Here is a 6,882-nt window from a genome sequence, read left to right on the forward strand (position 1 = left end):
ACAAGAGTTTTTCAATGAAGGACCTTGGAGAAGCTGCATACATATTAGGCATCAAGATCTATAGAGATAGATCGAGACGCCTCATAGGTCTTTCGCAAAGTACATACCTTGACAAGATATTGAAGAAGTTCAATATGGAAAACTCAAAGAAAGGGTTCTTGCCGGTTTTGCAAGGTATGAGATTGAGTAAGACTCAGTCGCCGACCACGGCAGCAGATAGAGAGAAGATGAGTTATGTCCCCTACGCTTCAGCCGTGGGCTCTCTAATGTATGCCATGCTGTGTACCAGACCTGATATAAACCTTGCCATAAGCTTGGTAGGGAGGTACCAAAGTAATCCCGGTGCGGAACACTTGACAGCGGTCAAGAATATCCTTAAGTACCTGAAAAGGACTAAGGAAATGTTTCTCGTTTATGGAGGTGACGAAGAGCTCCTCGTAAAGGGTTACATCGACGCTAGCTTCGACAGAGATCCGGATGACTCTAAGTCACAAACCGGATACGTATATGTGTTGAATGGTGGGGTAGTGAGCTGGTGCAACAGCAAGCAAGAAGTCGTGGCAGCATCTACATGTGAAGCGGAGTACATAGCTGCTTCAGAAGCGGCTCATGAAGGAATTTGGATGAAGGAGCTCATCACCGACCTTGGAGTGGTTCCAAGCGCGTCGGGTCCTATGACACTCTTCTGTGATAACACTGGAGCCATTGCCATAGCCAAGGAGCCCAGGTTTCACCGGAAGACGAAGCACATCAAGCGCCGCTACAACTCCATCCAGGACCATGTCCAGAGTGGAGTGATAGATATTTGTAAAGTACACACGGATCTGAATATTGCAGACCCGTTGACTAAACCTCTTCCACCAGCAAAACATGATCAACACCATGATGCTATGGGTGTTCGATACATCACAATGTAACTAGATTATTGACTCTAGTGCAAGTGGGAGACTGTTGGAAATATGCCCTAGAGGCAATAATAAAATGGTTATTATCATATTTCCTTGTTCATGATAATCGTCTATCGTTCATGCTATAATTGTATTAACAGGAAACAGTAATACATGTGTGAATGAATAGATCACAATGTGTCCCTAGCAAGCCTCTAGTTGGCTAGCTCGTTAGTCAATAGATGATCATGGTTTCCTGATCATGGGCATTAGATGTCATTGATAACGGGATCACATCATTGGGAGAATGATGTGATGGACAAGACCCAATCCTAAGCCTAGCACTAGATCGTATTGTTCGTATGCTAATGCTTTTCTAATGTCAAGTATCTTTTCCTTCGACCGTGAGATTGTGCAACTCGCGGATACCGTAGGAGTGCTTTGGGTGTATCAAACGTCACAACGTAACTGGGTGACTATAAAGGTGCACTACGGGTACCTCCGAAAGTGTCAGTTGGGTTGGCACGAATCGAGATCGGGATTTGTCACTCCGTGTGACGGAGAGGTATCTCTGGGCCCACTCGGTAGAACATCATCATGAGCTCAATGTGACTAAGGAGTTAGTCACACAATGACGTGCTACGGAACGAGTAAAGAGACTTACCGGTAACGAGATTGAACAAGGTATAGGTATACTGACGATCGAATCTCGGGCAAGTTCTATACCGATAGACAAAGGGAATCGTATAGGGGATTGATTGAATCCTTGACATCGTGGTTCATACGATGAGATCATCGTGGAGCTAGTGGGAGCCACCATGGGTATCCAGACCCCGCTGATGGTTATTGGCCAGAGAGGTGTCTCGGTCATGTCTGCCTGTCTCCCGAACCCGTAGGGTCTACACACTTAAGGTTCGATGACGCTAGGGTTATAGGGAATTGTTGTACGAGGTCACCTAAAGTTGTTCGGAGTCCCGGATGAGATCCCAGACATAACGAGGAGCTCCGGAATGGTCCAGAGGTAAAGATTGATATATAGGACGGATGGTTTTGGACACCGGAAGTGTTTCGGGCGTCACCGGTAATGTACCGGGACCACCGGGACCACCGGAGGTGGTCCCGGGGGACCACCGAAGGGGGGCAACGACCCCAAGAGGCTAGATGGGCTAAGTGCGGGAGGGAACCAGCCTCTAGGTGGTCTGGTGCGCCTCCCACACCCAGCCCAATGCGCAAGTGGTGGGGAGAGGCGGCAACCCTAGGCGCAGGTGGGCCTTAGGCCCACCAGGTGGTGCGCCACACCTATCCCACCCTAGCCGCCGCCCCCCTCTCCCATATGGTGGCCGCCGGCCCCTAGGGAGGGAACCCTAGGGGTGGCGCAGCCCTTCCCCCTCCTCCTATAAATAGAGAGGGGTTTTGGCCATTGAGACACACGGTTTTATCTCTCTCTCGGTGCAGCCCTGCTCCTCTCCCTCCTCCTCTCTGCCGGCGCTTGGCGAAGCCCTGCCGGGAGACCTCGTCTCTCCACCGACACCACGCCGTCGTGTTGCTGGACTTCTTCCCCAACCTCTCCCTCCTCCTTGCTGGATCAAGGTGCGGGAGACGTCACTGGGCTGCACGTGTGTTGAACGCGGAGGTGCCGTTGTTCGGCACTAGATCGGAATCGCCGCGAGTACGACTCCATCAACCGCGTTCTAGCAACGCTTCCGCTTAGCGATATTCAAAGGTACGAAGATGCTCTTACCCCTCTCTCGTTGCTGGTCTCTCCATAGGAAGATCTGAACATGCGTAGGAAAATTTTGAATTTATGCTACGTTACCCAACAACATCATCACACTATGATGTTCTAGGTGGCATGAACTGCGAAACAATTTCCACATTGTCTTAACTGCGTACCAAAACTCGTAACTCGGATATTCATTTCTATGATCATATCGTAGACAGTTTATCCTCTTGTTACGGCGAACTTCACTCCGAAACAGAATTGAACTTTTCAATATTTCAGACTTGTGATTCATTAAGTAAATACTCTAGTATCTACTCAAATCGTCATTGAAGTAAGAACATAATGATATCCACTGCGTGCCTCAGCACCCATTGGACTGCATACATCAAAATGTATCACTTCCAACAAGTTACTATCTTATTTCATCTCAATGAAAAAAAGGCCTTGCTCATGTGGTATGATTTGCATGTCACTAGTGATTCAAAATCAAGTGAGTATAAAGATCCATCAACATGGAGCCTCTTCATGCAATTTATACAACTTGACTCAAGCGGCAGTGCCACAAGTAAGTGGTACTATCATCATTACCTCGTGTCTTTTGGCACCAATATTATGAACATGTGTAACACTACGATCGAGATTCAATAAACCATTGAAGGTGATTATTCAAGCAAATAGAGCAACCATTATTCTCTTTAAATGAATAATCGTATTGCAATAAACACGATCCAATCATGTTCATGCTTAACGCAAGCACCAAATAACAATTATTTAGGTTTAACACCAATCCCGATGGTAGAGGGAGTGTGCGACGTTTTGATCATATCAATCTTGGAAACACTTCCAACACGTATCGTCACCTCGCCTTTAGCTAGTCTCCGTTTATGCCGTAGCTATTATTTCGTGTTACTAATCACTTAGCAACCGAACCGGTATCCAATACCCTCATGCTACTAGGAGTACTAGTAAAGTACACATCAACATCATGTATATCAAATATACTTCTTTCGACTTTTGCCAGCCTTCTTATCTACCAAGTATCTAGAGTTGCTCCGCCTCAGTGACTGTTCCCCTCATTACAGAAGCACTTAGTCCCGGGCTTGGGTTTAATCTGGGGTCTCTTCATTAATGCAGCAACTGCTTTGCCGTTTCACGAAGTATCCCTTCTAGCCCTTGCCTTTCTCGAAACTTAGTGGTTTTACTAACCATCAACTATTGATGCTCCTTCTTGATTTCTACTCTCGCAGTGTCAAACATCGCGAATCGCTCAAGGATCATTGTATCTATCCTTGATATATTATAGTTCATCACGAAGCTCTCACAGCTTGGTGGCAGTGACTTTGGAGAACCATCACTATCTTATCTGGAAGATCAACTCCCACTTGATTCAAGCGATTGTCGTACTCAGATAATCTGAGCACACGCTCAACGATTGAGCTTTTCTCCTTTACTTCGTGGACAAAGAATCTTGTCGGAGGTCTCATACCTCTTAACAAGGGCACAATCATGAAATCACAATTTCATCTCTTTAGAACATCTCTCATGTTTCGTGACGTTTCAAAACGTCTTCGGCGCCTTGCTTCTAAGCCATTAAGTATTTTGTACTGAACTATCGTGTAGTCATCAGAAATGTGTATGTCGGATGTTCACAGCATCCACAAACGACGCTCGAGGTGCAGCACACCGAGTGGTGCAGTAAGGACATAAGCCTTCTGCGCAGCAACGAGGACAATCCTCTGCAAAGTTTGCTACTATCAACTTTCAACTAAATTTTCTCTAGGAACATATAAAAACAGTAGAGCTATAGCGCAAGCTACATCGTAATTCGCAAAGACCATTAGACTATGTTCACGACAATTAGTTCAATTAATCATATTACTTAAGAACTCCCACTCAAAAAGTACACCTCTCTAGTCATTTGAGTGGTACATGATCCAAATCCTCTATCTCAAGTCCGATCATCACGTGAGTCGAGAATAGTTTCAGTGGTAAGCATCTCTATGCTAATCATATCAACCATACGATTCATGCTCGACCTTTCGGTCTCATGTGTTCTGAGGCCATGTATGCACATGCTAGGCTCGTCAAGCTTAACCCGAGTGTTCCGCTTGTGCAACTGTTTTGCACCCGTTGTATGTGAACGTTGAGTCTATCACACCCGATCATCACGTGGTGTCTCGAAACGAAGAACTGTCGCAACAGTGCACAGTCGGGGAGAACACAATTTCGTCTTGAAATTTTAGTGAGAGATCACCTCATAATGCTACCGTCGTTCTAAGCAAGATAAGGTGAAAAAAGGATTAACATCACATGCAATTCATAAGTGACATGATATGGCCATCATCATGTGCTTCTTGATCTCCATCATCAAAGCACCGACATGATCTTCTTGTCACCGGCATCACACCATGATCTCCATCATCATAATCTCCATCAACGTGTCACCATCGGGGTTGTCGTGCTACTCATGCTATTACTACTAAAGCTACGTCCTAGCAACATAGTAAACGCATCTACAAGCACAAACGTTAGTTTAAAGACAACCCTATGGCTCCTGCCGGTTGCCGTACCATCAACGTGCAAGTCGATATTTACTACTACAACATGATCATCTCATACATCCAATATATCACATCACATCGTTGGCCATATCACATCACAAGCATATCCTGCAAAAACAAGTTAGATGTCCTCTAATTGTTGTTGCATGTTTTACGTGGTGAGCATGGGTATCTAGTAGGATCGCATCTTACTTACGCAAAGACCACAACAGAGATATATGAATTGCTATTTAACCTTATCCAAGGACCTCCTCGGTCAAATCCAATTCAACTAAAGTTGGAGAAACCGACACTCGCCGGTCATCTTTGAGCAACGGAGTACCTCGTAGCGATGAAACCAGTCTCTCGTAAGCGTACGAGTAATGTCGGTCCGAGCCGCTTCGATCCAACAATACCGTAGAATCAAGAAAAGACTAAGGAGGGTAACCCTCGTGACGTCCGTGATCTCATCCGGGACTCCGAACAACATTCGGTAACCAACCATATAACTCAAATACGCATAAAACAACGTCGAACCTTAAGTGTGCAGACCCTGCGGGTTCGAGAACTATGTAGAAATGACCCGAGAGAATCCTCGGTCAATATCCAATAGCGGGACCTGGATGCCCATATTGGATCCTACATATTCTACGAAGATCTTATCGTTTGAACCTCAGTGCCAAGGATTCATATAATCCCGTATGTCATTCCCTTTGTCCTTCGGTATGTTACTTGCCCGAGATTCGATCGTCAGTATCCGTATACCTATTTCAATCTCGTTTACCAGCAAGTCTCTTTACTCCTTCCGTAATACAAGATACCGCAACTTACACGAAGTCACATTGCTTGCAAGGCTTGTGTGTGATGTTGTATTACCGAGTGGGCCCCGAGATACCTCTCCGTCATACGGAGTGACAAATCCCAGTATCGATCCATACTAACTCAACCAACACCTTCGGAGATACCTGTAGAGCATCTTTATAGTCACCCAATTACGTTGCGACGTTTGATACACACAAAGCATTCCTCCGGTGTCAGTGAGTTATATGATCTCATGGTCATAGGAACAAATACTTGACACGCAGAAAACAGTAGCAACAAAATGACACGATCAACATGCTACGTTTATTAGTTTGGGTCTAGTCCATCACATGATTCTCCCAATGATGTGATCCCGTTATCAAGTGACAACACTTGCCTATGATCAGGAAACCTTGACCATCTTTGATCAACGAGCTAGTCAACTAGAGGCTTACTAGGGACAGTGTTTTGTCTATGTATCCACACAAGTATTGTTTTTCCAATCAATACAATTATAGCATGTATAATAAATGATTATCATGAACAAAGAAATATAATAATAACTAATTTATTATTGCCTCTAGGGCATATTTCCAACAAATAGCTAGTAACTAGATGGCTTCTTCTCTCTCTTGGATCTTCAATACAAAGTTCTCCATGATCGTCATGGAGATCTATCCGATGTAATCTTCTTTTGTGGTGTGTTTGTCGAGATCCGATGAATTGTGGATTTTTGATCAGATTATCTATGAATCTTATTTGAGTTTCTTCTGATCTCTCTTATGCATGATTTCATATCCTTGTAATTCTCTTCGAGTTGTGGGTTTTGTTTGGCCAACTAGATCTATGATCCTTGCAATGGGAGAAGTGCTTGGTTTTGGGTTCATACCGTGCGGTGACCTCACCTAGTGACAAAAGGGGTAGCGAGGCA

Source organism: Hordeum vulgare, chromosome 2H, assembly GCF_904849725.1.
Source record: "Hordeum vulgare subsp. vulgare chromosome 2H, MorexV3_pseudomolecules_assembly, whole genome shotgun sequence".
NCBI classification, from domain to species: Eukaryota; Viridiplantae; Streptophyta; class Magnoliopsida; order Poales; family Poaceae; genus Hordeum; species Hordeum vulgare.